Source organism: Limulus polyphemus, unplaced genomic scaffold (genome assembly GCF_000517525.1).
Source record: "Limulus polyphemus unplaced genomic scaffold, Limulus_polyphemus-2.1.2 Scaffold413, whole genome shotgun sequence".
Classification (NCBI taxonomy): domain Eukaryota; kingdom Metazoa; phylum Arthropoda; class Merostomata; order Xiphosura; family Limulidae; genus Limulus; species Limulus polyphemus.
In genome coordinates, this window is record NW_013666023.1 from 189967 (window position 1) to 215028 (window position 25062).

General features: G+C 33.2%; 1 protein-coding gene across 1 annotated transcript in view; it reads right to left on the minus strand.

Moving 5' to 3' along the window:
- The window catches only part of LOC106458076 (transmembrane and TPR repeat-containing protein 2-like), a 266838-nt gene that overhangs the window by 176693 nt on the left and 65083 nt on the right, over positions 1-25062 (minus strand). The gene's annotated exons all lie outside the window — the stretch shown is intronic.

The window sequence follows — 25062 nt, forward strand, 5'->3', positions numbered from 1 at the left end:
CTTGGGCTACTCTTTTACCAACGAATAGTGGGATTGACCGTCACATTATAACGCCCCCACGGCTGAAAGGGCGAGCATGTTTGGTGTAACGGGGATTCGAACCCACGACCCTCAGATTGCGAGTCGAGCGCCCTAACCACCTGGCCATGCCGGGCCTATCCAAGATTTCAATGCCTTTATTATAAGTTTGGACAACATTCAGCATATACAATCAATTTCCACAAAAAAAAGAGAAAATAGTATCTGACAACCTTTTTTGGGATGATAATTGAATAAGCAAAATACGTGGTTTTTGTTTTTTTTCGCTGACAATGGTTGATATTTTAAAGTAAAAATACATTTTTCACGTTTTTAAGGTCATTAATTTCAAATCCATTTTTTTATAATTTATCATTTATGAATATAACTTTTGAGATTATATCGCTTATGATAGGAATTTTTACTAATGTTGTTACTTTTTTCGATTATGTTTCTGATACATTTGAAAATATAACTTAAATAGTTCTTATTGGTTTGGCTAATAAGATTAGATTGATTAATAAAAATTTCATAAGCTTTTTGATTTTTTCTTACTTTACTTTTAGAGTGGTGAACAATTTTTACTTGTTTAAAAACATTAACTTTAAAATTTGATAACTTAAAAACAGTCAAATTTAGTGGTTAACGTATAGTGTTATATGTATAATAAGACTGGCTACAGAAAACATTAATGAAAATCGTGATGAGTTGTTTAATATTACCTAAATGTTTACCGGGCATCTCTCTACACCCTTCATGACCTGTGTTCAGTCCTACCCTCTTTTCCTGGGGACTCTCGAGAGCGACTTCACTGACTGACGTGGCTCAATGGAAGTATGTACAGCTACAATCCTACTGTTTCTCCCAATTCTAAATATTATCCTCACCAACTACTGTTAAGTTCGGTTTTTAGTATTCTCTAAATCAGGGATTCTCAAACTGTGGTAGGCATACCACTGGTGATACGTGGAGCTAATGTCGGTGGTACACGACACAATTAACATAAAAAATCATAAAACATGTAATAAGCCATATCTGAGCTTTCCACGTACATATACATACTACTTACTCTCCTCACTTATAGACTCACCCTATACTTGCATAGACTCGTCAGTATTTTCTTTCTTTAACATTGAAAGAAATGGTACCACATATTCTTTAATCGTGCCAGAAAAAACAATCGCATCCTTCGCATTAATGGATAAGTTTTTAAAAATATGAATTTTTGTCACTAGGTTTTTATCTTTTTTTTAATAATTAGGCCTGGGTTTGTAATTTCAAAAAATTTAACCAAAAGTGGTACGCGAGGCTGAAACGTTTGAGAACCACTGCTCTAAGTGGTTGTTTTAGATAAAGTTACTGTTAAAGTTTAATTTTGTGACTAATGAAAGAGGTTATTATGTTTTAAATTTATATTAATGAGGGTAATAGTATAGTGTACACTTCTTTCAGTTTACAGAATTCCCTTTACTAAATAGTTATAATTGAAGCTCTGTCCACTACTCTTCACAACTGAGACAACACAGTCATATGTAAAACATGTGCGCCGGAGCCGGTTCGGCAGACCGGGCAGCAGCCGGACCAACATTTTATCACAGTAACTGTAGGTCTTTTTAAACTTTAACTTGCAGTTCAAAAATTGTTTCTAGGTAAATAGATAGACTTATATTAGTATATATGAATCCGTATAACAATGCATAATATATTACATGTGTAATCTACAAGTGTACATGATTGTGTTTACGTATAACTATGGTAAGTATAAGTGCCAGTGAGCACCAATTTTTGTAAATTATAAAGAAGTGCTTGCAAATTGTTAACACTTTCAAATAATTATAGTAAAATCTCAGAGGACCTATTTTTCAAACTTTTTCCTGGGGGCATGTCCCTAGACCCCCCAGGCTTTGCATGCCAAAGTATGCTTTGCACACTATTCTGAGTTGCCTGACCAATCCAAAGACAGACAAACACAGACAATGATTCATCGCTGCACATGTTAATTTTCCTTTATTCTTTACCATGTATCTTTTCCCAGAGCTCTTCGAGAATCGACGACGACTTGCATTTATAGCTATGATGAGTGGCTCAAGGACTGATGCACTGGACTCTTCACATATAGTACGTGATGGATTTAATATCATATGAATGTTTTTCAGTGATAACATATGTCAAAACTTGCGTGGTACAATGACAGGTTAATTTTGGGAAGCTAGACTGATATTTCACGTTAACACGTCTACTGGTCTTCTATTATTCATTATGCTACTTATATTAGGTTTGGCTGCGATTAGTCAAGCTGAAATGTTTCAGACTCCTATACCGCCAATGTTACAGTTGCTTATATACCTTTCCACACATTAGAAATATCACTAATTGTGATACAATTTCTTTGACTTGCATTTAAAACCGAAAGTTTTGGTATTGCCATTTACAGTGGTGACCCCTGGGGCTTGTTGTCACCCTCTTTTTCTTTTTAGTTGTTACAGTTTCAGACTGTCTCTGTCTTCTCATTGGTTTATTGGACTTTGGCGACCACCTTGTGAGGCTTACCAATCCGACAATCACGTGGAAAGAAAGGCGTCTCGCTGGTTTACCTGATTGTGACTGGCTCAACCGGAAAAGGTGACGCCACTTTCAAAGTCGGTTGGAACTCTGAATTTAATTAGACCTAGAACATAAACTTGCAAGCGACTCTTCTCATTCTTCTTTATTTTTAGCATCTTGCGTGTATCGTGTAGATCCGGGTGTGTTTATTTTTGTCCATGAACTTGTTTATTCAACTACATATGCTGCTTCCATTCACATAATATCCTCTTTATTTTACAATTTCCAGGCCATCCCTTTCTTTTCTTTGCAATCTATCGTTGGTTATCTTGCCAACTTTATTCCATAAAGCCTTTGAGAAATTGTGTCGTCTCAGTTATTACTGTAACTCTCACATAACCTTCTGTTATCGCGAGGGCAAACAAACGTGATTCTTAATCCAGGAATACGCCATAACAAATATCATTTCAGTTTTGGAGATTTGCGGGCTTCTTTCCTCTTGGTATATTGATTTCAACTAGCTGTCTATGGCATCTGCTGACCTTTACAAATCTTACGCAACATTTTGCCTTTAGAAACACCGAACTTCAGTGACAACGGACCCATTACTAGCAAGAAATATGTGTCGTCCTAATACTTTTGGTAATATTGTATACATTGTCTCTTATCTTCGCTGCTTCTGCCTTTGCAGTTTCACTCTTTTCCAAAAATAACAGCCAATACAGCCAATTAACACTTTTGTTTTGAACACGACAGTAACCAACATCAAAAACCATAAAAGTCAATAGAGCCAAGTAGCACTTCTGTTTTGAACACGATAGTAACCAACATCAAAAACCATAAAAGTCAAAACAGCCAAGTAGCACGTCTGTTTTGAACTCGATAGTAACCTACATCAAAAACCATAAAAGTCAATACAGCCAAGTAGCACGTCTGTTTTGAACACGATAGTAACCAATATAAAAAACATAAAAGTCAATACAGCAAAGTAGCACTTTTATTTTGAACACGATAGTAACCAACATCAAAAACCATAAGAGTCAATACAGCCAAGTAGCATTTTTTTACACGTATATAATATAACTTTAGACAACAAGTAGCCTGTTGGTCCATCTAGGCCGTCCCATCTGCTAAATTATACTTTAAATGAAAATACTTATCATTCAAATATTTATCAAACCTTCCCTTAAATCAATTGCAACCATAAAATCTGAAGGCAACCCATTCCAAAGACCAACCACTCTGATACAAAAATAAAGCTGTGTTAGCTGAAGATGACTCCTCTCCTACCAGGATTTATATTTATGTCCCCTAGTTCTACTAATAAGTACGAAAAAAGATGATGCATTAACACTATTAATTCACTTAATAGTCTAAAGCATCTCAATCAGATCCCCCCCCCCACAACTCCTCTTTGTTTCAAGAAAAAACAGTTTCAGAAATTGTATTAACCTGTTCTCCTATGACAATCTTTCCATCCCAAGTATCATCCTAGTAGCCCTTCTCTGAACTCTTTCCAACAATTCAATGTCCTTTCCAAGATAAAGAGCTTAGCACTAAACACAATACTCTAAATATAACTAACTAATGGCGTATACAATGACATTATATATTATTTAGACTGGAATTCAATGTTTCTGTAGATACAACCCAAAATTATATTTGCCCTGCCACTAGCAACAACACATTGCTTGGATGGCTTAAGTGACTGATCAACTATAACACCATAGTCCTTTTCTTTCACAACATTGTTAAGGTTATTCTCAGGAAAATTATACTCATAATTCAATTTATGATAACCTACATGCATTATTACCTTGCCATTTAATCGCTCAGTTCACCACATAATATAATCAAATCCTTTTGTATAGCAGCTACATCCTCCCCACAGCTAGCAACACCAAAAATATTAATATCTTCAGCAAATCTGAATAATTTATTGACTATTTATTCATCCATTTCCCTGATGGAAATCGAAAAGAGCAGAGGTTCTAATAGCAAGTCTTAAGGTGCTCCCCTTGCGACATTATTCCAGGTTGAGAGAATTTCATTTATAACAACTCTGCTTTCTTTCATCCAACCACTCTTCTATCCAATTAGCCAACCTATCCCTCACACCTACAGATATAATCTTTTTAACAAGCTTTTTATGTGGCACTTTGTCAAAAGCTTTCTGAAAATCCAGATACACCAAATCCACACCAGTACCCCTCATCTACGTAAGCAGTAACCTCTTCAAAAATATCAAAAGATTAGTAAGGTAAGATTTTCTCCTAGTGAAACCATATTGACTATTCAACAAAATTTTAAACCACAATCTATATGAGGCAAATCTCTATTTAAAAACAAGGGTTCTGGCGATTTTTTTTTCATTTTTTCTCGTATAGCATTTCTGACATTATAAAATGGAACCTACACTATCTCTTTCTTTGTACTCTACAATATCTACCACACACCGAACTCAACTTTTGCATCATTTTCATCCAACATGACTCACTACATTTTAACTTTAAACAGCTTACTAATCCCAGAGATTCCGTTTGCCGACAATGTTTCAACAAAGTTTACATTTTTAGAATATCAATCATTACGAAATCTTATGATACACCAGTTTCAATGAACAATAGAATGAGTGTAACCAAAATCTCAACACTATAACTTATAATATGCACAACTAACATGCTTTAATAATATTTAAATCCTTATTGTTACTGTCTGTTCACTAATCATAAAATAAACTTCCCTCTTTGATCACTAAATACCCTGAACTTACTATCAAAAAACGACTACAGTCAACTATGTTATACAAGTTATTAGAACTGACTAGGTGAAACTAGTTTGTTAAACGTGCATTTACAACGATGCGTATGGACTTCAATATACCATCTAACGTTCCAGTTGAAAATGAAATTTATGTTTTTCACTACTGCCGTTCTTTAGCTTCGTTTGTAGAGAGAGAGAGAGTACTTTGTGGTGGTGGTTGTGTCTACACATTCATCCTGACCCTAGAGGCTGAAATAACATAAACTTCAGTAAGACACTTCCACGATATATGTTGATAATCTACTACCAAATCACATGTGCTTTAATAAGTCTCCCCAACCTTAGTAAGAAATAAGTTATAGTAATATCATGATTCTTCTTCGTATAATGCTTATTACAAAATAAGCACTATTTCATTTAATCATGATTACCCCAACCACTTTTTGTTTTGTTCAGCCTTTCTTCCTCTAGCTTTTCAACTTCCATATACTGTGTCGTTGAATATCTGAACACGTGCAAGAAAGATGTTATGTTGATCTTACACTAAACTTCTATATTATGTTTTTTTTCTCTTTGTATTAAATTAGTGTTCCAATTCTATGTTTTTTTTATGTTGGAAATGAAGACATCGTATACAATCTAAAACAAAAAAAAAAGCAAAAGGGCATTAATTTTGAGAAAATACAAATAAAAGAAGCTTCAACTTCCATTGCATTCATATAAACTGATGGGTATGGACGTAAACATTTCCAATGTATTATATTTGAACAGATACGTCTTCTGTAGTTAAAATCTAGTAAGAGTTTAGATAATAGTGGTCAAGTGCAACATTCTATAAACTATCTAATTTGAAAAAAAGGTGCATATTCCTATTTACCAATCTGACTCGCCCTCCTCAGTGGCTCAGCGGTAAATTTGAAGGCTTATAACGCTAGAATGATTTGACTAAAGACAGCTCTTTCATAGTAAAAGTTTTGACTTTCACATTGAAACCTAGTATACAGCAACGCACAGGTTTGCGTTTTTCTGAACACTAGCGAAGCAAGCAAGAATATTTAGATATCCTCTATGGAATTTTGCGACTATTGCGTTACCACGTGCACCTGTGGGACAGTTCGAAAACCAGGTGAATGATTTTTGGGCCTTCTACATATTCCAGTTTTTATAATCCCTAGTTACAAACAAAAGACAAAGTATATTTCCAAACCGGTTTAAGAGAGACCATGGAAAGATTTATGGTATAGTAATTTCAGATCTGTTCGGAAATGCTCTGGTGGAACTAAAGAAAACGTGACGTTGAGAATTAAGATAAGAATTTCTTGCAGTTGTGACGAAGAAATTTTAGACGAAAGCACACCATTCTTCATGACTATTCATAGTGTGTTCATATCCCGTGTCCGTGGTTTCGTGATCAGTTCCGTCAGAGATTGGAGCTGAGGGGGGGGGGGCTAGTATATCCCCTTAAAAGCATATTTCTAGAATGATTAAGACTGCTGTATTGCAACTATACACACTGTTAGAGTTAATAAACCAACCAAAACATACGCTTAAGCATAGTTTAAATCTTGTACGATCATTGATCTTAGTACATAAGTATGTCTTTATTGTAACGATAGTCCATATTTACCAAGATACTATAACAAAAACAAGTGAATTTTCCAAACATTGTGCAATTTAAAAATAGTGAAATTCAATGACTTTGGTGTTCTCTTGGTTCTAGTTACTCACCACCACAACATTTTTTTAATTAAAAGGAAGAAAAGTAACTTATGTGGTTACAGAAAATTTTTGTTTTGGGGTTCAATGTTATACATTGTTTTATTTTTTCTTTCCCAAGCAAACAAATCCGCACTTTTCCTATAGCGATATTCGTTAGAATATTTAAAATATCGTACAGTTCTAATATAACTAAATTTAATTAAATTACATCTATAGAAATAATAATTAGAAGGAAAAAAATATTTGTTGATGAACTTAAGTACTTAACTTGTGTTTGCACGTAATGTTCTCAGACGTTTTTAATGTAAATATGTCTATAACAATGTTTTTCAATTTCAAAATATTTGTTTGTTGTTGAACAGAAAGCAATACATTAGACTATCTATGAACTGCACACCGCGGATATATAAAAATAGCTTAGACCTTTCTGTGTCATGAAAGCGACGTTTTTAGATTAAAAATGTTAAGTACGGACACATAACCAACTTTCTTGTCAAATGACTTACAAAGCATAGGTAGATGTGTGAAAGTGTTTAAGTAAAGAATACAAGTTACAGTCGTCTAAGAACCAAATTCTTCTGAATTATAATTTTCGAGTTGCAACTTTTGAATTTTCACTTCCTATAATGTACTGTTTTAGAAAATAAACTCAAGTGTTTGTTCCTTACAAGACAGTGAACGTTTCATTTTCTTTTCGCTTTTAAGCTGCCATTCAGGTCAGATATAACCTTTTTCTTTTTCCAACATCTCCATATATTTGATTATGTTCAAGCTGCTTGGTTACTGGATTCTTCGGTCTTTTGTTAATGTTTTACTAGATCCAGTTTTTTTCCCTCTGATTTTCATTAAGTTTTGATAATTAAATCATTGCTAAAAAGCTAGCATTTGATCCAATAAAGTGCAAAATATATTTTTTTTTCAGAGTTTTATTCTATTTGCCAAGTAATGCCGCTTTTTTGTCAGATTATTTATTTTTAAAACTTTCAAGTTCGTATTAAATATTAATTCTTCACGTTTGTATGCAATGCTGCTTTACATTTTCTTGGTTTGATCAAATTTTCCTATAAAAGACGAATTTATATATTTATTCATCTAAACTGTTTAAAATATTCTATTACATTAAGGCTTTTTAAAAAATTTATTATGATAAAAAGTATGAAGGTTTTTTCCAGGACTTTATTATTTAATAATTAAATTTTCCAGGTGGAAAGTATTTTGTTAATTTTAGTGATTGAGGATATAGAAAGTACACCATACTTCAGTTTAAAGATATATGTTTTATAAGTTTAATTATTTATTTATTAAAAAGCATTACACTGTTTAAAGATGTATGTTTTATAAGTTTAATTATATATTTATTAAAACGTATTTCACTGTTTAAAGATACATGTTTTATAAGTTTAATTATTTATTTATTAAAAAAGTATTTAACTGTTTAAAGATATATGTTTTATAAGTTTAATTATTTCACTGTTTAAATATATATGTTTTATAAGTTTAATTATTTACTTATTAAAAAGTATTTCACTGCTTAAAGGTATATATGTTTTATAAGTTTAATTATTTATTTATTAAAAAGTATTTAACTGTTTAAAGATATATGTTTTATAAGTTTAATTATTTCACTGTTTAAATATATATGTTTTATAAGTTTAATTATTTATTTATTAAAAAGTATTTCACTGTTTAAAGATGAAGTACATTGCTACGTTGATTAGAAATAAAATATTTTGAGTACAAAATGACTAGTAGAGTAATATATTCTTAATATTCTACCTACTTTGTTATAGCTTTGCAACTTATAATTGTAATATTGAAAGTCAGGTATGCTTGAAGATTTTAATTGTTTTACATTAGTAAGTGATTAAACCTTTCTGAATTATATCAATATTCTCGGTAGTATACAGCAACTTGGAAATGTTGACCTTCTCGGGTTGATGACCCGATATTTCTATGTAGATATGGAATGGTCATCTTGTAAAATTTGTTTTCTGATCGAGAAAACCAGAAAGAACATTTTTCCTTTTTTGTTTGGTTACTTCAGTTTTAGTGTTAGCTCAGTTTCAATCTTGTTCAAGTCTTCGTCTCGTAGCAGTCTAAATCCAGTCCTGGAAGAAAAAGCATCGTTGCTGTAGATAATGGGTTGTACCATATTGTGGTTACGTCCCGTGTTTGAGTATTTGTAGTGAATACTTTCTCAGTTTGTTGCAGAGAGATATTCTGTACATTTTCAGTTGCCTGTCTGCGAAGTAGACAGTGAGAAATAAAGTAACTGCTTATTCCATTGTAAACAGTTTAACACAAGTCAACTCTTCAAACACTGTTCAGCTCATCTTACAATCTATAGCTGTTAAAAAGCACACAATTTGCTTATCGAATCTCCTGTTATTAACAGGACTTACTTAACTGTGGGATTTGTCTAGCCGAGAACGTTTAGAGATAAAGCACTTCACGTACAAAGTGGGTGGTGTATTACATTTTATAATATTATAAAATTCCGCCTATACAAAGTAAACTCTTCGTACTGTCTCTAAAATACCAAAAGAAAGTTAAAATCCCAGTTTAGAAAACAAATAATCCTTATCTAGTACATGTAACAATGCATAGTCTAAAACAATCCAAAGGTTTTTTTCTTTGAAATAATTTCTAAGCGTACTCAAAGGTTTATACTCCCTAATTAAAGTTATTAGAGGAAACATGACTACAGTGTGGGATGAACAATCGTCGTCGTATCATCTAATTGTTTTCCAATAGCCGAGAACTCCTCTTTCCTTGTCCTCATCCACCTCAAAAGTCTGAGTTCGAAATACCTAATTATCGAGGTTTCAATGAGAAGAAAAACGTTTGCTTGTTTTTTCAGAAACTCTCTTCCTTCCACGAAAGGTGACTGTAACTGGACTATAACAACTTCAGGGATTAGTAATCATCACGTGTGTCTTAATGAAGGGAAGAACACTGTATGCGTTGCTTTCGTGCATGTTTTACCTGCGGTAAACGAAATCTAACAATCTGATCAATTTTGAAAACGTTGTTTCTATTCTCGGTATCAAACTTTCATGTTGTACGTAGAATTCTAATAACAAGTAATAACATACTTTCTAAGTTTAGGTAAAAATTACGTAATGTGTTATGAGACTCGCCATTAGTGTTTACATTTATCTTAGGACAGAACACAATTAGAAGTACCTAAACATACACCAAATGACTTTTGTGATGTACTTTCATACAGAAAGATAGAAAATTGGTTTATAGAAGCATTGAATGGAAACAAACACAGATCAACATCCAAAACTTGAAATTCTAAAGATATTTAACAATCAAAAAGCATGCGTATTGATAGAAATAAATACAGAGCTTTCTTACAATTACAATTATATAAATAACTTCTATTGCTCGGGTTACTATTTCGGTACTGCTGCCATCTGGTGGCAGTAACATAGTATTTGGTCTTACATAAACAATTTCGTGCATTTTACAAATTGCTATGTTGTACATTTTGGATAAATATATTATAAATTTTGTTGGAGAGCTTATGTAATGAAACATTATTTTTCTCTTTCTTGGAAATCGTCTAAAATGTTTTGAATTTTTATGAGTGCCAACTTTAGAAATATTTTATCAGTTAATTTATCGTCTGTTGATACCCTACCCAATGATTTGGACTTATCCTCATCTAACGCGGTGCTTTGTCTGTATCCGTTGTTGCCTGTGTTTCATGTTCCGAAGTTTTTAAGGACAGTTAATTTAACCTTGTCACGACCATGAGAGTCCTCCGTACGTTGTGCTTGCTGATGCAGCAAGAATAAAATAAACTGGATTACTTTTTGTTTTCCCAGGAGACTAAGTTTGGTTGAGTTCTAATCACTCTACACGCTACAAAAAATTATCATGAACAGGCACAGAATTAAAGTAGATAAATCTTTCGGATAGAAGACATTTTAGCATTTTTAAATCTTCGAATTCACTTTTTTTTTCTGTGTTTGACTAAAATTAGGGCTAAAATCTATTTGAAATATTTTTAGTTTTTGAAGCTCAAACTTGAAATCAGTGTAACGAAAATAACTGCTGAAAGAAATCTCTGATTTTCTGAAACAAAATAGCTAAACTGATCTATGAATGGAAAATAGTACTTATAGACAAAAATAGGAAACCTTGTGACCTGAACGCTTTCGAAAGATAGTCCCTGAAGAAGGTTTGTTTGTTTGTTTTGGATTTCACGCAAAGTTACACGAGGGCTATCTGCGCTAGCCGACCTAATTTAGCAGTGTAAGACTAGAGGGAAGGCAGCTGGTCATCACCACCCACCGCCAACTCTTGAGCTACTCTTTTACCAACGAATAGTGGGATTGACCGTCACATTATAACGCCCCCACGGCTGAAAGGGCGAGCATGTTTGGTGTGACGGGAATTCGAACTCGCGACCAACAGATTGCGAGTGGGGCGCCATAACCACCTGGCCATGCCGGGCCCCTGAAGAATAAGAGTTTACCCTTTGAAAGATAGCCCTCGAAGAAGGAAGGTTTACTTTTTGAAAGCCATGGGGTTTCTTATTTTTGTCTTTAATTGATTTTTAAGCCTACGCGTTTTTCTAATATCATGAAATAGTACCCATATGTAAACAAACCGCAACATAACTTTAACATTTTCTTAAGCTCTTACTTTTCACAGCTTCTATTCAAACGTTTTTTTCATTATGATCAAAATGGATTCAGTCAGAACAACAACATTATATACTCTAAGATATCATCAAAATACGGTCACGCTTAAAGATATAAAGAAAAATTACCAACTGGTTTATTTGTTGAATTTCGCATAAATTTGCTCAAGGCCAATCTGTGCTTTCCGTCCCTAATTCTGAAGTGATAAGCTAGAGGTAACTAGTTAACACCACCCACCGCCAACTCTTGGGCTATTATTTTATCTGTCATATAAACTTCTGCACAAAAACGTTTAACAACACGAAGAACAACCTTAGAAAATATATTTGTATGCAAAATTCTAGCTGTGTCTAATATTTCTGGTATGTAGAAGACAATAGTGATGAATACTACCTTTAAAATGTGTTAATACGTTGCAAAAGTTTTTGATATTCCTCTGCATCTTTGGATTTCTAAACAGCTATACCTTTGTTTCATTTAATTGCGTATAATATAAGAAGCACAACCGTATGAAAACGACTGTAACTTTTGTATTTATTCCGATCATAAAGGTAATTCTCCAAACCAAATCAGCTAACCACATGAATGACAATAATAATGTTAATCCTGCTCATTCAAATCAGACTAATTTATTATAGTTCAATTATCAGACTGTATAACTTACTTAGGTTAAATATCTTCTTCAAACCAAATCAGATAACCACAAGAATGACAATAATAATGTTAATCCTGCTCATTCAAATCAGACTAATTTATTACAGTTCAGTTATCAGACTGTATAACTTACTTAGGTTAAATATCTTCTCCAAACCAAATCAGCTAACCACAAGGATGACAATAGTAATGTTAATCCTGCTCATTCAAATCAGACTAATTTATTACAGTTCAGTTATTAGACTGTATAACTTACTTATGTTAAATATCTAATTATATTTTACCTCACAAACACGAACATTTAAACAGTTAATACCTAACTTGACTTATCAGGAAACAAAACTTTTCATAGAACAATCTACTTCACTCAGGCTGTGACATCATATATATATATATATATATATATACGTAGTAAATGTTTTATTTGTTAATTTAATTTTTTGGTGTAGTGTAGTGATTTGCCTCGTTGGGAAGCTTCACAAAACAGTTAATTTTATTATAATCATAGTTGCAAAAGAACATACGCACACACATATACGCTAAAATATTGCATACTCCTTCTCTATCTTATCTTGCAGTGCAATAGTTTAGTTTATCAGATCAATATTTTTTCTTCATTAGTACTGAATATGAGTTTAGAACATCACAGTTTCGGACAACAAACTGAGAACCATATTGGTATATAAATAATTCAAGTATTCATTTCAGATATTAGGGTTGTACTAATATCATTTTACACTTAAAGATCAAATATAAATGGTCTACGAACAGAACATTCTTCTTGCTGTTTGTTATAAAATTTGGTGGACCACGATTGACTGATTTATTTGAAAAAGTGGACCACGGTTGATCGATTTATTTGAACTATAGAGCCGTTAAATCCTTGGCAATGGGAACTTCATTTTCCAGAGCTTCTCAACTACTTATTTTAATAGCTCTGTATGATGTCTGCGGGTTTTACATAAATGGCGATGATACACAACATGGCTCTGTTAAAAGTTTTAAGTGTTGTGATTGTGGTATATAACGTTCTCAATGTGTTATAACATTAGACTGTGATACTCAAAATTTCACTCTTTTAAAGTGTTAGGCGCTTCGATAGTCGGTAGACACAACATTCTGGCTTTGTTAAAAGTGTTAAGTGGTGTGATTGTGGTACGCAACCTTCTAGTTCTGTTAAAGTGTTAAGTGTTGTGATGGTGGTAGGCAATATTGAAGTGTTAGATGATGTGATTGTGGTACGCAACCTTCTAGTTCTGTTAAAGTGTTAAGTGTTGTGATGGTGGTAGGCAATATTGAAGTGTTAGATGATGTGATTGTGGTACGCAACCTTCTAGTTCTGTTATATTGTTAGGAGGTGGTGGTGGCACACAACGTTCGCGATCTGTTAGTATTACGCAGTGTGATGGTGGCACACAACCATGGACGGATAGGCATTGTGATGGAGGCTGAGACAAAACAAACAAAGGACTCTGGCTCGAAAGTTCGTTGGACTCACTTAGGAACATTTTCGATTTTTTCTCCTTTCTAAATGTATTTTTACGACTGGTTAAATGATTTTCTTCTTAAATGGCATTGCTGGAAGTATGTTTGGCATGTTCTATCAAAGAGATTAGTTTTATACTAGAAAAACAGCACATGGATAATAGAAACTTCCTACTGCTTAATATCATTAGCTGTATGCTTGTAATACACCAATGAGCAATTATTCTCAAACAGAAAATAGAGATACTTTCATAGAATTAAGATGAAACAATCGAGAGACTGGCTACTATGTCTGTAATTTTATTGTTGACGAGATTTTCCTCTTCACTGCTACCAACACAATGTAACTAAGTGGTCTTGAGAAAATGTGCTTCTGAGTCGTGTTTTGATGTATTTTCTGCATTGAAGAAGTTCTTTCACAAGATACCACATTTACTATGATGTGTTTGTTGCACTACCACGCCTACCTGCTTTCTATTGTATTTTATCTCTAGCTTCTTACTACTACTATAACATTCTGGAATAAAACATAATATGTCCATTTAGTCTATTGGGCTACTTGGACATACCAAAATAAAAGTAAACCCAGATATATAACATGTAATTATGCCAGGTATACCAAAGGCTTCTAATAAATTTCATACAATTTTACCAGAGATATAACTGGTACATTCCATCCCGTAACAAGGACTAATAGAATGTAATTTAATCACTTTCGTTGGTATGTATATATGTGTAAATATTGATTTTCACCACCAGAACGAGAATTGCTGGCAAATAGTTTAATTATTAGGTTTATTTCAACCGTTGAAACGAACGCTATTCTATTAGTTTCACAGAAGTTTGAGGTTCTTTCAGTTATATTATACTAGTTTCTTTCGTAACTTGTGGAATGAGTAAATAACGAGAATAATACACGACACTGTGAACGTCCGTTAGGACAATTACCTCTATCTGCAAATATCCACGTAGTTGAAGAAATTTATCTTTTTTTTCTTAACGCTTCAAGAAATCGTTAACTCGGGCCAGACGCAAAATGGCGATTTAGCTGAAAACATATAAGCCTATTAAACACACCATTTTCTCTCGCCTGAAGGATAGTCAGAAACATGCTACATTGAATATCACATTATTATTCTTTTAAACTATACCACCATTATAATTCCCATTTTGAACCCATTACCTTATTATTGATATAACATTTATACTGATACATAAAACCAATGTTTCTGAGTTAACGTTGTGCGTCATTTTTGGAACTTTTTATGGAGTACAGTCATGTAACGTAATAAACAGACTATAGTGTGGGGCAAAAAACATTATTTAGTTATAACTATTACTCTAAAAAAGCATTATTAAGTTCAGTTGTTTTCATAATATTCCCATTAGTGCCCACTGTACCAGTTCTACGTTTGCCTCACTATATATATATATATATATATCTAAACAGCGTCCACCTGACGAGGCGGTCTAAAACACTACGACGTTCAAATAGACTACTTGAGCTCAAATTTCTTTGTATAATTAATGGAACACAAAACAAGATTTGTTCTTGGTTTCTTATTTAAACGAGCTTGAAATACTATTTTGCACAGATATATCTAATGTTATGGGCATCATACAATGATTTGATTAAATATTTTCTCATTTGCGTTGTAGGAAGCAGATAATCAAGGTTACACGAATTGAAGCTTTTGTTCTTATAAGAATTGTATATACGTTTACGTTTTTTCTACTCGAGTTAAAGATGGACCCTATAAAAATCTTATTATACCAATTATTAGTTCCATATGGATTCATTTGCATGAAAATAAACTGAAAGAAATGTTCATGTCATAAAGATTTTGTGAAAGCAATGTTTTACCATTTCACTACAAACGACTTCAGAGTGTATAAAGATCATTCATAACTTAATGTTCAAATATAAGTCAAGGTATTTGTAAAAGATAGGAAATTTATGGCGATATTTGCTTTCAGTGAATAAACTAAGCTTTTGTTCAAGTCACCCCACAAAACAAACTAAACACTTGTTCAAACGTTAAGAATTAAACCAAAAATAAATTATTTGTGGTTTATTATGAATTTCGCGCAAAGATAAACGAGGGATATCTGAAATAGCCGTCCCTAATTTAGCAGTGTAAGACTAGATGGAATGCAGCTAGTTATCACCACCCACCGCCAACTCTTGGGATACTCTTTTACCAACGAATAGTGGGATTGACCGTCGCATTATAACGCCGCCACGGCTGAAAGGGCAAGCATGTTTGGTGTGACAGAATGCGAGTCGAGCTTCCTAACCATCTGGCCATGCCGGGGCCAGAATATTCGTTCACATATTAAAATAAAACAAATGAACTGACGAAATATTTGTTCAAATGTTAATATTAAAACAAAGAACAAAGTAAACACTTGTTCAAGTGTTAAACGTAAAACCAAAGAACAAACTAAACACATGTTCAAACTAAAGAACACGTGGAATAGCAGAAATGACTGACTTATTGTAACTATATATATCATGATTACCAGGAAATTCAGCATGCTGTTGTTTTATATTATAACTTATATAGATAATATAGTTTAAAGTCTCAAAAAATTTTAACTCTGGAATTATTTAGTTTTTTACCTCTAGGTGTTATTTCATCCATAAATGCCAGTTTCTTTAAACTTTCATATCTTTAAACATCTACGTTCAAAATAATTTTTTTCTTTGTTGCTTAAACTAAGACAACATTTTGTGGAAACGTTGATGGTCAGTTGGGGTATAATTCTTTAGAACTTAGACTTTAGTTATAGTTAACTTATGCATGACACAAGCATATCATTTCATAAGAAGCATCTTTGTAACGTCTAATAAATTTTAATATCTTTGAAAGAGACATATTTTCACAAAATGTCTAAAAAGCTAGAATACCTTACTACTGAAAAAAAAGAAAAAAAGCACATTTAAGACATGTGTGCCAATAAAACTGCGTCGCACATACACTGTTCTATTTTATTTTATTTTTTGCTGGTCGGAGATATGTCGTGAAGACGACTGAGGTGGTTTTTAGCGTTGGCATTTCAGGATGCCGTTTTATTATCGACACAAAACCAAGCGGTACTACGATTTTTATTATCGGCACAATATACCAAGCTGGACCCAGAATGCCGTGTCTTATGAGGCCATCACGTTGAGGAAAAGCATTGATAACGTACATACGTAATGATATCAGCAAAAACACTCGTATTGCTTTAGTTACTCAACATTATTGAAAGAAGATTATTAGAGAAACACACAGATATTCAGAATTTTGTGACACAGCTTTTGTAAAGACGTGCTGGCTTTCATATGAAATATAAAATATTTTATATGACAGTACCGTTTCTATTCATTTTACAGAAGTTTGTTAGTTTTCTAGTGGTATTGTGGCAAACCAGCTGAAAGTGCAGATATGGAAAATGATCTTATGTACTGTACTAAAAACAAATATTTGTCTTTGATCGGATGGAACTATATTCTTGCTTAATATCGCTCACGAGTTCCGATCCAGCGTTGATATAACACGAATAGTAAGTACCTCACTGATTTCTAAACTATTTCTTATACCACGTGACACTATGTCATACATACAGTAAAGCAACCATTTTCTATTGTAAAGCCAAAATTGTATTTTAGATACTTAGAGTTTTGTTGTTGTTGTTGACCGCAATGTTTTTAAACTAGGCATTCATGTGGGGATAAAATACTTGTTGTTGTTGTTGAGCGCAATGTTTTTAAACTAGGCATTAATGTGGGGTCTAAATACTTAGAGTTTTGTTGTTGTTGTTGACCGCAATGTTTCTAAACTACGCATTAATGTGGGGATTAACAAAATATTTTAAGACAGGACCCGGTGTCTTCAAACTAGAAAATCTAGCGTACAGTCCTCAAAACTAGGAAAGCACTTCAGTCACAATTATAGCTTTTTTGCTAAATAGAGACCCGCGAAACATTTGTGGTGAAACTAGTATCTTTATTGAAACAGTACTTCTTTAAATATAGGATTCTTAGAATAATTCAAAAGTAATCTAATCGCAGACACCAAAATCTACAAGTCCACTTGTCTTAGGTCTAACATTAGAGCCTTTATTAAGCACTGCTTATATTCAATAAAGAGATAAAATTAACATTGTAGATTGTGTAAGTTTTTTGCTTTGGTTTTGTGAGGGCTAAACTTTACCGTACTTACTACTATGAATAAATAAGCTTACAAAGTTATTTTACGACTTAACGTTAGACCTTTTGAAAAACTTTGATAAGCTTTTAATATGCTGTTGTACAAAATGTCTACTAAAGTATATTTACATCCGTTGATATGAAGTGCATGCGCTTGCGAATTTAGATAGTAAGGTGTGCGTGTATTTTAAGAACAGACAAAAACTGAGGATTATTACAATAGCTTCACTAATGAGATATATCTGAATATTTACAAAAATTTTGTTTACACTACACGCACACAATTATCTTAGTTTGATGCTACAATTAGTGGGATTACTTTTTCATGCTTACTCCACATTTGTACAACTAATTCCAGTTTGTTTTCAGTGTTAAACAATCCGATACGTAGCGAAGTAGTTATCTTACTTTATCAACAGAGATTCTGGAACAACTAATTTAAGTTTCTTCTAAGTGTTAAACACATTCATGCGTAGCCAAGTAGTTATCTTGCTTTGTCAATAAAGATTCCAGAATAGATAGCTCCAGCTTATTTCCAAGTGTGAAACATTCTGATGCGTAGTCGAGTAGTTATCTTACTTTGTCATTAAAGCCCCGGTGGCTCAATGGTAAGTCTGAGGGTTTATAACACTAAATTAGGGTTTCGATACTCGCGATGAGCAAAACAGAGATAGCCCATTGTGTAACTTTGTGCTTTCTGACAAATGAAAAATAATTGTCAAGAAAGATTACAGGTTCGTGATTTCCCATAAATCCATTCTCAACACCTTAAAACGTGTACCATATGTTCCCATGTGGTCGCAACGAGGCTTAGTGTGAAAATATAGCTACTTGGTTTTTCCTAGTGAAAATATGTTGAAATAAAATACATTTTTGTTTAAATTATATACCAAGCTGAAATTACTTCACAATGCTTGAAATTGTCGTAACATATCCGTGTCGAACAGACAATACTGTAAAGAATTTTGAAAAGGAAGCTTTTCTGATCAAACCCGATGACATTAAACTTAACGTTCGTCTTCAATACTCCAGGGACAATGTCGAACAGATATAGTAATTGTTTTTGAGACAATAACTATATTTTGCTTTAGAGGTAAGACAGGATTTATTTGGATATCCATAAAATGTAAACAAAAAATGCTGCTAATGCTAATAGATGTTCTGAGATAATATAAAACTACAGTAACTTCAGTATAAATTATTACATTTAAGTTGTTTTCTGCAACCTTCCTAGGCTGTGCTGACGTCAGTGTTTGCCATTCAAAACTTACCATCTATTTGATACTGACTTTGCATTTTACTGAGGTACATAAAACCATTAAATGTTCAAAAAAGTTGTTTCTATTTGAAAAGCCACAAATAGGTGAAGTAAGTTAAGGACACCAAGTTACCACTACGATGTTTTAGAACAATTTTAAATTTGGTCTGAAATACTAAGCACGAGCTTCAAGAACACACACCATCATGAATATTTAGATATTTTATACATAGAACTTTTGTGTAGAAAGTCATATGGAATATAATACCAAGTATCTCGCCTTTACGATCCTTATGATATATAACGTTGTTGGAAACCTCGTACAATATAATACCACAGATATATATATATTTTCGTTCCATATAGAATATTTCAACGGGAATATCTGTATTAGCGAACTTACAAAAAAACTCCAGGCTTTTATGTATTAGATGCTTTGTAAAATATAACACGTGGAATCTATTTAACCAAACTTTGATAGTCTACACTCCAGATATCTCTGTTTTAGAAGGCCTAGAAAACATAATAACTTGTTAGTAATCAACTATTTGGGCATTTTGCACTTGGCGTTCAATAACATGCATTAATTGATCTTTATATATTACCTAAAATTCATTTGAATTGAACAGGTGTGTGTGTTAGAACAAAGAAGGTAATTATTGTTATCATTATTTTTCTGAACCTATTTTACAGAAGATATCTCGTTTTTAAGGATTAAATTGAGTCACAACACGGGATTTATGTGAAACAAGATAATGTTCTTCAAATGCGAGTTATTAAAAACTTTACCGAACTAAGTTAATCAAAGAAGTCACACTAAAGCATAACGCGTATTTTCGTTATCTCCTCAATGTGGTAAGAAGTGGAACGTCTTACTCAAAGGTCATCATCTCGACACTTCTTCATAGGACAACTGATAGAAAACTTTTTCCACCTCCTCCCTCCATTCATCCGATGACTATGTTTGTGTTTCAGCTGCTGTTTTAAAACTAGACAACCACCTTCTTCTCAACCAATAAAAGGTCAGTTAAGCTCACGATGTATCTACTATTTCATCGATAACAATATATAAAACTAAAGGAGGAAGAAAGCCATATAATTCATTCTCTCTGTAGGTGGTTTCTGTTGTTGGCATCGTTTCTAAGCGTATCAATGTGGAATTGATAAATTGACCATTAAAACAGTGAGCTTGTAATATTAGCCATGGGTCACTGAAAATTGATGATGCAAATAGTTCTTCTGGTATATATATATGAAAATCTTAAGACCCGTTTCTTACCTCGAAGGGTCTCATATATTTGGCAACTGTTTAGAAAAACTTCAATTGTGCTTTGCTTGTCATACGTTTTTGATAATAATTAAGCTGCATTTATTTTGTATGGACGTCTTTTCAATTTTGAAATACTCTGTTAATTCCTGCATATTTATCAGATAAAATGTAAAGTCACCATCAAAACGATTATGGCTCTGATTGCGAAAACAAATAATATCCAACCCCTTTTTTATTCTTAATATACTTTTTTTTGTTTCAAAACTTCCCCAAGAGGGTTGTTCTTTCATTATTTAACTATATTCTGCGGAAATCATCCGCTTAACATGACGGACGAAAAAGCTCTGAGGATTTCATTTTAGACCAATTATGCATAGCGTAATGAATTACAGATATATTTTTACTGATTAGCAGGGAACTATGATTTAAAATCATATTATTGAAAAAGTACAAATAATAATAAATGCATATAAATTATTAATTTGTACTTCCGTCGATAACCATTTCAAAACCGATGGTCAGAGTTAAACAAGGGCGGATAGTATTTGAATGTTTATACCGCTAGCTTCAATTACTATTAGTACTTTAGGTTCAGAATAAAGATGTCTATCGTGGTTGAGAAGAGAGGTGCCCATCATTTTCTCTTCGTAATGAGATGAAACAGGGATCTGGTTTGTAAGTCATCAACCCGTTGAGATGAAGATTTCCTATGGGATGTTGAGTCGACACACAATTCTCATGGGAAGAGCCAATAAAGCATTTTTCCCATATGACAGTTACAATGTCTTGCACTGCTTTACAGCAAGCGTGAAAGTCCAGCCTCGCCATTGGGCATCAAAGGCGTACTTTTCGTGGCTCTCAGGCGATCGAAATAAGACGTCACACTAGAGCTTCACACTACTTACAGCGAGTCTTCAGCTAGTACTGTGGGCTGGTGTGTTCGTGTAGCAGTTAGGCTATATTATCTTGCTAAACTTCAACACTTTTTTTCGCCAAACATAGATTAATAACACAATTTTTGATCTGAGAGAAAACAAGAGAGGCTCAGGGAATGATAGATAACAATAATTTCCAACAAAGCAATGAACTATTCAAAATTTTTAATAATGGAAGGTATTGTAGTGTGGACACAGATTATAGTAACAGTTTACGGTCTTCCTTCTCTCGTACACAAATTTTTAAAAACTGTTTCTACCAAAGCAGTTCTTTTCATTATCCCAAGTTATCACCGCTACCTAATTTACTTATCTATGTATTATTATTAATGTATTTATTTATTATAAACTAGCTGAAGTACATACACGTCCGTTGGACAGGTGAAATAAAAACTCGTTTGTAACAAAGGATAGTAAATTATGCTTCTATTTTTTTAATAAACATTAAAAGTGCAATAAGAACACATCAAGGAACCAATACTGAAAAGATGTTTTTTTTTGTTATGCACAATGCTACACAAGAGCTATCTGTGCTCTGCCCACCACGGGTATCGAAACCCGGTTTCTAGAGTTGTAAGTCCGCAGACATACCACTGTGCCACTGGGGGGAAATACAGAAAAGAAACACATGCTGCTTTCAAGAATTCTATCACCATGAAATTAGATGAGGGTCCAATCCCCCCTCATGATTTTCCTCATGTCATCCTGTATCACTATGTCAAGTTGGGTGCTGATTGATCAAAGAAATGTGGAAACGTATAAGGAATAGGTGGCTGAAACATGCGAACAAACAGACACAAACTTACCTTTATATATATTAGATAATATCTATTTTAAGTCAATTTAACTTTATAATGCAAACATGTTCCACGTTGGAATAAATCACGTGGATCATAATGTCTATTACAAATGATTTTTAAGACGATTACTGTATAATGTTTGTTTCTTTAGGAAATTAGTGCAAAGCTACACACAAGGCCTATCTGGACTAGCCGTCCCTAATCTTGAACTGATAGACCAGAAGGGAGACAACTAGTCAGCAGAATTGCCGCCAACTCTTGGGATGCCCTAAATGAAAAGTGAAATTTGACTTTCTTTCTTATATAACGACAACGAGACGCGAACTTTGAACTCTCAAATTTACAACGTGACACGTTAACCAATAAATCACACCAAACCTTGTATAATGGATATTTTGTTCTTCATTGTGGAACCTACATATGGTTTGTTACAGTTTTGATGTAGCAAAATATGGAATTTACACTAAAAAACAGCGTGCTGTGTGAAAACTGGCGTTAGTTATGTTTAAAAATGTGTGCGAATCTTATGTACCTATAAGTAGGTTATTGAAATGCAATGAATTACATGCTTTCGACTTCTCTAGAAGTAGACTGAAGCGTCTTTATGTTAGTTTCTTAAAATAAAATACAAATACAACCAGACATACCTGAAATAGAACCGAAAATCATAACCGTTTTTCAGAAACGCAGCAGCATAAAAAAGACTATTAGTCTCTAAACTGGAGAAATGTGAACTAATGAGTTAATTTTTCAGAAACTGTACCGGAATGTGTACTTTATACACGAACGTCACCTTTTTTTCTTAAATGAGCTAATTTATCAGAGAGTGTAGTGGAATGGGTATTTTATACCTGAACGTCATCTTTTTTTCTCACGTGGGCTAAACAGCTAGGTCAGAGACCCCTAATGATTGAGGTATAGCTTTTACTAATACTAAAATACTAACCAGAGAGAAGGCAGTCAACCAGGAGCTACCGCAGACAAGGAATTTATCCAGCTCTTTGAGCCGAATGACAAAATAACCTTAATTTTACAACGCGCTTACAGCTGTGAATCGTGATCAGAAACATGACATTTCGAAACTCGGATCTTTAGGTGAACATTAGACATTCTTATCGGATCATTTTACAATAAATAATTTAGATTTGGTTACTTCATTTTATATTAGAAGACAGTTTGTTTTCACTTATCAAATGCTCTAAGCTGAAATGTTTACACATTTTATCATCAGATGCATTGTGTAATTCTACGAGTTTAGTTTTTAAGAACACAAATATAATTTTAATGCCATTTTAGTATTTTATTCATGAACATTTAATCGAAATTTCTGGAAGAAGTGAAAGTCACGAAGGAGCAAATTTCCAACTTGCACACCGTGCTGTCTAGGTATTCAGGAAAGTTCTAGCTTTATAATATATTTTCACCGTTAAAAACTGATGAAGTAAAAGCACTTATACCGACACTTTCAACTAAGAAATGGCAATCAACAGATTTTGAGCTTTATGAACCAGTTTCAATAGTTCAAGAATCCTGACAAATTTTGTTCCCGAAAATTAATGAAGAGTGGAATATTCTGCATTCATTGTTTGTTTGTTTTTGAAGTCGAGCACAAAGCTATACAATGGGCTATCTGTGCTCTGCTACCACATTCATCGAAACCCGATTTCTAGCGTTGTAAGTCCACAGACATACCTCCGTGTCACTGGGGGCATTTTGCATTCAAGGTGTAATTACTTTGCCTGTAAGAATTCGTCAGGATTTCAAATCCTGCCCACTCTAAGCTTACACTTATTTGTATAGAAAATGTTTTAACTTAACTTTAAGTTGATTATATCATATAGTTGTAACGAGCACTTGCTCTAGAAACGCTGGTACGGACTTGAATATTGGTCGGTCTTCGTTTTCAAAAGATACGCAGCGATTACGTAAAACAGTACTCTACTTCTAGCAGATTAGTTTCATAAAAATATTTATGCTTCGTATTCTCAATTTGTAAGAACAACCTGATGTACTTCAACATTTCACTGATATCCTTTTCCTTATCAAACTAAAGTTGCAGAACATTTCATTTCGTTTTCCATATGCCATAATCCTTAATTTTCACGTTAGTGCTTCAACATTCTACCTTCAAACATCGTTACTGATTTTTTAGTTTTGTTACTACTGATTATATCCGTAGGGAAGTATTCCTTCAAACATAGCTACTGATTTTTTAGTTTTGTTACTACTGATTATATCCGTAGGGAAGTATTCCTTCAAACATAGCTACTGATTTTTTAGTTTTGTTACTACAACAATATTTAAAAAATCAGTAGTGATGTTTGAAGGTATACTTCCCTAATCGCTACTGATTTTTTAGTTTTGTTACTACTGATTATATCCGTAGAGAAGTATTCCTTCAAACATATAATCAGTAGTAACAATATTTAAAAAATCAGTAGTGATGTTTGAAGGTATACTTCCCTACGGATATAATCAGTAGTAACAATATTAAAAAATCAGTAGCGATATTTGAAGGTATACTTCCCTACGGAAATAAGTAGTAACAATACTAACAATATTAAAAAATCAGTAGCGATATTTGAAGGTATACTTCCCTACGGCGGATATAATCAGTAGTTTAGGGAAGTATACCTTCAAACATCACTACTGATTTTTTAAATATTGTTACTACTGATTATATCCGTAGGGAAGTATACCTTCAAACATCACTACTGATTTTTTAAATATTGTTACTACTGATTATATCCGTAGGGAAGTATA